Below are 8,161 nucleotides of genomic sequence, written 5' to 3'. Positions count from 1 at the left end.
CTGAAAATGCAGGATCATTATAAGCATTTGCACTGTAATAATCTGATAGCTACGTGGTTCACTGTCACAGGGGAACAGCCTGAGAAAGCAATGACTTGGGGTTGTTTTGGCTAACTAAGCATATCCTAGAAATGAAGGAGCTCATCACAGCTCTGAACAGTACTACTCAGAGCAAAATGAGGCAGGATATTTGCTTCAGAAATGTGTTTGTTAGGTTACTCCAATTACCTTTTTTTGTCTCTTTTTCACAAGGTTTATTGATGGGATAAGCACTAGACAAGTGGCCTATATAATCTCTGAACCCTCTCATTCCCAAAAAGGGAAGAGACAGGGAACAAAGAGAGACATATTGATTGGAAAACTAAATCAGCTTTAACGAACAGAGGAAAAATAAAACTAAATATATATGCATATATACAGGACCAGTATTAAACCCAACTACCTGATGCCAATTACATCACCACCACTGTTGATGATATGAGCAAACACTGGGAAGACCCAGCCTGGATTCAGCAGCAAATGAGAAATGGATTCTGGAACTGGATCAAAGGCATAATGGACAGAGTCCTTCTGGGACACCAGTCTTTGAAGATGAGGCTTGACCCTGGTGATCCCTGAACTTTATTCTGAATATGATGTAGATGGAATGGAATTCCTTGTTAGTCAGTTTAGAATCACCTGTCCTGTCTACTCCTCCACTCAGGTGTGACTTGGCATACAAGATTTAGCGGTAACCTTGACCTCCATAAAAACAAATAGAAGCTGGAGCCTTCCTGCCGCCCAACCCTTGGTGTTAACTCTACCTATCAGCATTCTCACTGCTAGAAGAAGCCACAAGCTGTGCAAACCTGTCCTGAACTGCAGAAACTGTCATCACTGAGCAGAGACTGAGGTGAGAAATCAAATCCCTGAACAGAATTAGTTCTAGATGACATCAGGACATGTTCTGTTTGCGAAAGACACTGTAAATCCTTCACTGCCTTTAAAGTTTATACAAGATGAAACCCTATGTTCTGACATCTGGTGACATTATAGCTTTAGCATTTTACAAATTACTCCCTGTACTTATGTAAAAGTTGAAGGTTTTTGTCTAGAAGGTCTTAGTACTGGCTGGAGGCACAGTTTTAATATCTTGTAATGGCCTTAGAAACCCAGGATATGCAGAGCCAAACTCAGTTTCACTACATAATGAAAATACTACCCAATGAAATTTGATAACACACATTGTCCAAGTAACTCTCATATACATACATATATATGAGAGGGTTTATATGCATAAATATATATGAAAGTTGATATATATATATATATATGGGAGTATAAATATTATATATGTGTATGTATATAGAGAATAGACTAGACTAGACTAGACTAGACTAGAATAGAATAGAATAGACCAGACCAGGTTGGAAAAGACCTTTGAGATCATCAAGTCCAACCTATAACCCAACACCATCTAATCAAAAAAACCATGGCACAAAGTGCTTCATCCAGACTCCACTTAAATACCTCCAGTGATGGTGACTCCACCACCTCCCTGGGCAGCACATTTCAATGGCCAATCACTCTTTTTAGGAAGAAGTTCTTCCTAACATCCAGCCTAAACCTCCCCTGGCACAGCTTGAGACTGTGTCCTGTTGTTCTGGTGCTGGTTGCCTAGGAGAAGAGACCAACCCCCACCTAGCTACAGCCTCCCTTCAGGGAGTTGGAGAGAGCAAGAAGGTCTCCCCTGAGCCTCCTCTGCTCCAGGCTAAGCAACCCCAGCTCCCTCAGCCTCTCTTCATAGGGTTTGTGCTCCAAACCTCCCCAGCTTTGTTGCCCTTCTCTGGACACGTTCCAGCAAGTCAACATCTTTCCTAAACTGAGGGGCCTAGAACTGGACACAGTTTTCAGACAGTTTTCAATCTTTCAAGACGTTTCATAAGGACTCAAAATTTAGCTTCAGATTACTGCTGGTAAAATGTTGGTTTTCCCTTTTGCTTAAATGCAAGTTATGTGAAGCTGACACTGAAAGCTTTTTCTTACATTTTCCACCACCCCACCCCCAAACTTCCTATGTGTTCATGTTCTTTTTGTTTGTTTGTTTGTTTTGATCATGGGAAACACAGAATTACAGTAAGAAAAGCAATTTTGAAACCAACTAGCAAAATTTCTTTTATCAGCAAGTAGTTTTATTACACTGAAGTTATATTTTGTAGGGATATTTATAGGTGTTTTGCTGTATTTTGACTTTGACCTATGAAGTCTGCTATAGGTGAACCCACTTTACAAGGGTGTTGGACTAGAACAGAGGTCCTTTTCAAGCCCCATCATGCTGGGATTCTGTGATTCTGTATTTACAGAAGAATTTGTTGCAAAAAGATATTCACATGGCTCAGTCAATTAGGAGATACAAAATTTTAGTTAATTTGCTCATGTTAATTGTAGCATCTAAAAGTGGAAGCACAAAGTGGTTTAATTCCATTGTCTGAAATTAGACAGTGAAAAACATCTCAGACCCTTTATAACCACCCTAATTTTAAAAGCAGCAGATTCCCTTTATTTCCATTTGGATTTGTAGAGCATATCAGTCAATTTGTATTGTTCAACCAAGCAACAAGTGATAGGACAAAAGGAAATGTCCTCAAGTTCCACCAAGGGATGGATATTAGGAACAATTTCTTCACTGCAAGGGTTCCTAGGCATTGGAAAGCTTTGCTCAGGGAGGTGGTGGAGTCCTCATCCTTGGAGGTATTCAAAAGTCATGTGGATGTAGTGCTTAGGGATATGGTTCAGTCAAGGACTTGTCATTGTTAGGTTAATGATTGGATTTGTGATCTGAAAGGTCCTTTCCAATCTAGACAATTCTGTGATTCCATGTTGTTTAGCTGTGTGACTGATTTTCCCCACCCTCATAAGAAAACTTATTCTTGATCTGACCTTCCTCTGAGAATGCATGTGTTCTTTACCTGGTTATGAACATGGTGACCAATAAACCAGCTCTGAAGTGATTAGTTGTGTTTTTTTCTGCATGTTCTCTGAATGTATTCTGAATACAAGCCCAAGCTGTAGTATTTTACTGTGAGGATTGGAGAAGAGAAAGAGTTAATTGCTTTTGCCTCAGAGCTTGTAACAGTCTGCTGATAAAGAAATACTCTAATTATGAAGAGGCCTTGGAAAAGACTGGGGTAGGAGGCAGACATATAATGGACATCTGGTGTTTCTGTGTTTTCTTCAGCTTTTGTCAGTAGTGTCAGAAGTTTTGAATTGCTTAGCCAGTTGGTGTTCAGACAAGTTTTGTTTTCCTGACATGGAAAAGTACTGCTAGACTCACACATGTTCTGTGCTGTAGTAGAAATATATATAAACTGTATACTCACAATAAAGTGGATCCTGCCCTTTCTCTGAGCCAGCCACGGTGTCCAGCCTCTCCTTCCAAGACACCACAGGGGTCTGTGCCTCAGTGTGCTACAGTTTACAACTGTAACTCTGACACACAATGAATTACAAAGCTTGCAGAATGTATTCAATGTACTGATTAACTTCTGAAGAGTCAATGTATCACCTGGGGGCTGCAAGACTCAACATCACCCCTAGAGAAGTTCAGAGAAGTAATCAATTATATTGGTGTATATAAACATGCACTCCTGCTCCCATTCTTACATCTGTGACTTGCTCTAAGTTCAGTGAAAATTTTCTTCATTTACCTCCCTCTGACATGAGGCCTCATAGTTATGTGACAGGAAGACATTATTTGAATTAGTCTGAAAATAAATATTAGACCAAGCTAAATGTATGAAAATGCATCTCTCAGACCTACAGCCTGCAGGGGGTTGAGCTGTCCGTGTTGCCTTCACATCTCATACTGGGCGTGCCGTCTTCTGCAGCATGGGGTTCCAAGCACTTCACTGTAAGACTCTGCATACAAGCAGTATGTACACATGGTCTGTTCAAGCAGCTCACATGATATGTCTATTTAAAGCTATCATTTTGCACTGTGCCTTTCCACAGAAGTAAATTACAGCTACCTTTTTTTCTATACAGCGCTTTTAAATGTAATTATTTCTCTTCTTCATTTTTTACAGGGGAAATGGAGTCTGGAACTGACTCTCGATGCTTGATGCATGTTTGGCAGGAGGCCAAAATGAATCAAAATAAACATCCAGAAGGAAATGCCAAATGCAAGAAAATAACACCAACTTAATATGATTTAATAACAATAAAGTGATTAAGGTTAGTGGAAACAATCCTTGATCCTTTCTTCCTATAATACATGAAGAATGATTTTATAATACATTATAGCTGGTATTGTGCCTTCCAACTAGAGTTATCCATCACAACCTGGAAGGAAACAGTGCTTTTTCTCCATGTCATGGCAGACAGACTGTGGAGGAAGGCTTGTGACAGAGGATGGGGGTAATTAAGATCTACAATCTCTGTTCCAAGAGCCTGTTCCTACCATTTCCTACTATTTCCTTTGCATTCTTTAATTGAAACAACAGGTGCCAGCTCTTGCTCTAACAGGCACTGTCATGCAGCCATCCCATCAAACCACACATCCAAAGTGGTTTTGGATCCTGGGAGGCAAAGCTTGACCATCAGCCATGAGTGACAAAACTGATAGCACTGAACAATGCAAATTTCCTTCCTAAACCATGTATAGAGAGATTCCCATGGTACCCTGCCTTGTCTCTTCTCTCATCATGTTCAGGTGTTTCACATTACAAAACCCCAGCGGCTAAGGTTTGATCTCATGTCTGATGTACACTTCACTGCCTGAGCCTTTCCCTCTTTCTCATCTACTCTCTTACCCGTCGCTGATATCTTCATGACCCAGCAAAGCTGAACAATTTTATGCAGAATATAAATACTGCAGACTGAGAGGGTCTTACAGTCTGGGGCACTGGGGGGTTAGGCCATGTCCTGAGAGACTGATGAAAGGGCTAACACTTAGTGAGGTAAGGAGCAATATAAATCTGTTTCCTGTACTTCTGTTGGGTTGCCAAAGGAAACACAGCAAAGAACAGAAGGCAGATGTCTCTTAACTCCATCACTGTTTCTTCTCATGTCCAGCCCAAAAGATGTTTTATTGAAAATCTTGTGAGATGGGCAAAGAGGCTTTCTCATAGAATCATAGAACATAGTCTGACTTGGGAAAGTCTTTTAAAAGTCATCTAATCCAACTTCCCCTGCAGTCAGCAGGGACATCTTCAACTAGAGCAGACTGCTTAAAGCCCTGTTTAACCTGAATGGTTCCACTTCTGTGGGCAACCTGAGCCATGGTCTCACCACCCTTACTGTAAAACTGTGGTAGTTTTAGGCTACGCCTTTAAACATTCTTTGCAGATCTTGAACAGTAAATAGTAATATGTAAATAAATCACTATTGGGTTTAAAAAGGAAAATAACGATAGTTCTAACCAATCCCATTGGAAAGAGAACTGACTTAAGCTAGTAATGCAAACAATTGCTCTCTCTTCTCACCTCCTTGGGCTGGGAGATTCTAACTTGCTTCTGCTTGACCTTGGCTGCACTGCTTTTGTTGCGACTGGTATTAACTTCTCTGCTTCTCTCTCTTGTCCCTTTTGTACAGGAGGGTAAGGAGTAGGCAGGAAGGGAGAAGCTATTAGCTTAGAATAGAATTGACAAGGTTGGAAAAGACCTCAAAGATCATCAAGTCCAACCTGTCACCCAAGACCTCATGACTACTAGACCATGGCACCAAGTGCCACGTCCAATCCCCTCTTGAACACCTCCAGGGATGGTGACTCCACCACCTTCCTGAGCAGCCCATTCCAATGGTTAACAAGTCTCTCTGTGAAGAACTTTTCCTCACCTCAAGCCTAAACCTACCCTGGTGCAGCTTGAGACTGTGTCCTCTTGTTCTGGTGATGGTTGCCTGGGAGAAGAGACCAACCCCCTCCTGGCCACAACCACCTTTCAGGTAGTTGTAGAGGGCAATGAGGTCACCCCTGAGCCTCCTCTTCTCCAGGTTAAACAACCCCAGCTCCCTCAGCCTCTCCTCATAGGGTTTGTGCTCAAGGCCTCTCCCCAGCCTTGTTGCCCTTCTCTGGACACATTCAAGTGTCTCTATGTCCTTCTTAATTTGAGGGGCCCAGAACTGGACACAGGACTCAAGGTGTGGCCTAACCAATGCTGAGTCCAGGGGCACAATGACTTCCCTGCTCCTGCTGGCCGCACTATTCCTAATGCAGGCCAGGATGCCATTGGTCTTCTTGGCCACCTGGGCACACTGCTGGTTCATGTTCAGCTGGCTGTCAATCAGTACTCCCAGGTCCCTTTCTGCCTGGCTGCTTTCCAGCCACTCTGACCCCAGCCTGTAGCTCTGCATGGGGTTGTTGTGACCAAAGTGCAGCACCTGGCACTTGGACTTGTTGAATGCCATCACTTTGGATTCTGCCCATCTGTCCAGCCTATCAAGGTCCCCCTGGAGAGCCCTTCTACCCTCTAACTGATCAACACCTGCTTCTCCTGCTCTTTGGCCAGGAGGGTCATTGTGCTCTTTATTAATTGTAAATACTCGTAAATATTGTATATTTTATACATATTTATTGCATTCTATTGTAGATTGTAGTTTTGCTTGTAAATACAACTTTCATTTGCTTCCAACTGAACTGGTCTGGCAAAATGAATGTTAGGGGTGAAATTTCAACCCATAACAAAAACATTTCTCCCTTCTCTCTAGTCTGAACCTCCATCTTTTAGTTTGAACCCATCACCCCTTGTCCTGTCAAAACAGGCCCTGATAAAAAAGTCTTTTCTCACTTTTCTTATAGATCCCATTTAAATACTTAAAGATGTGAAGGAAGCCCTTAGCCATGTTGCAGTAGACTCTGCTGAGGACATGGTAAGTACCTGCAGAATTTCAAGAGGGGCACCAAATTTTAAACTGTTCTCCTGCTTATGCATTTTAAAATAAGTCTTAGCTGAGGTGTTTCTTAGCTGCCTCTGGAGTAATGACAGCATTGCTGCCAGAACACCCACACTGTGAAGAACATTTGACTGTAATTTCCTGCATCTTCTAGTGCAAATAAAGTGCAAAGAATTATTTATATTGAGTTAATGAAATGATCACAAAAAGATACTTATGATCACATTTACTTCATCTGGTGTTTAAAATAAGGTGGCAGACATTTATGTTCACACAGCTGCTGCTTAATCTTATCACCACCATCATCATCATTATTGTCTCACATGAACATAATTACTCTTCATGTAATGTGTAAATGTAAATACAATCTGTAATGGCATTTTAACAACTCCTGAGAACTAAATGCTCACTTTCTGTAGCCTGGCTTAAATGATGTTAGCAAGTAAATATACACTGTGCAAGGATGGGAACTGTTATTTTACAAGTCAGGTGAAAAAAAAAAAGCAAAGAAAATTGCTGCCATAGAATTAAACTCAAAACCAATCAGGATGTAACTGTCTTTATGTTCTGTAATGGACAAGCAGGTTAAGCTGGGCTCACTGACATTTACAAACAACCAACTTGCTTGATGTCTTGTTGCAGATGAAAGTCACATAAAAACCTACGACTCATGGTTTAAAAAAAAATATATATTAAAAATTAAATAGATCATAGTATCAGTCAGGGTTGGAAGGGACCACAAGGATCATTTAGTTCCAACCCCCCTGCCATGGGCAGGAACACCCCACACTTCATCATGCTGGCCAGAGCCTCATCCAGCCTAGTCTTAAACACCTCCAGGGTCGGCGCCCCAACCACCTCCCTGGACAACCCATTCCAGGGCTTCACCACTCTCATAGTGAAGAACTTCCTCCTCACCTCCAGCCTGAATCTCCCCACCTCCAGCTTCATTCCATTCCTCCTAATCCTATCACTACCTGAGATCCTGAGCAGTCCCTCCCCAGCCTTCTTGGAGGCCCCCTTCAGATCCTGGAAGGCCACAATGAGGGCACCTTGGAGCCTTCTCTTCTCCAGACTGAGCAAGCCAACTCCTTCAGTCTGTCCTCATAGGAGAGGTGCTCCAGCCTTCTGCTCATCCTCGTGGCCCTTCTCTGGACACCTTCCAGCACGTCCAGCACGTCCTCTTGTAAGAGGGGCTCCAGAACTGGTTACAGTAGTCCAGGTGGGGTCTCACCAGAGCTGAGGAGAGGAGGAGAATCCCCTGCCTTGACCTGCTGGCCACACTTCTCTT

At 42.3% G+C, this 8,161-nt stretch overlaps 1 long non-coding RNA gene across 1 annotated transcript; it reads left to right on the top strand.

The window, feature by feature from the left end:
• Positions 1–706: 706 nt before the first annotated feature.
• On the top strand, positions 707–6,864 carry LOC128899405 (uncharacterized). Its single transcript, XR_008463096.1, has 3 exons — positions 707–892; positions 4,065–4,212; positions 6,776–6,864. It is a non-coding gene; the product is annotated as an uncharacterized LOC128899405 (long non-coding RNA).
• Positions 6,865–8,161: the final 1,297 nt, after the last annotated feature.

The sequence above is a fragment of the Dryobates pubescens genome, chromosome Z (assembly GCF_014839835.1).
Source record: "Dryobates pubescens isolate bDryPub1 chromosome Z, bDryPub1.pri, whole genome shotgun sequence".
NCBI lineage: Eukaryota > Metazoa > Chordata > Aves > Piciformes > Picidae > Dryobates > Dryobates pubescens.
The sequence above is the reverse complement of the archived record's forward strand: the minus strand, read 5'-3'. Positions and strand labels throughout refer to the sequence as shown.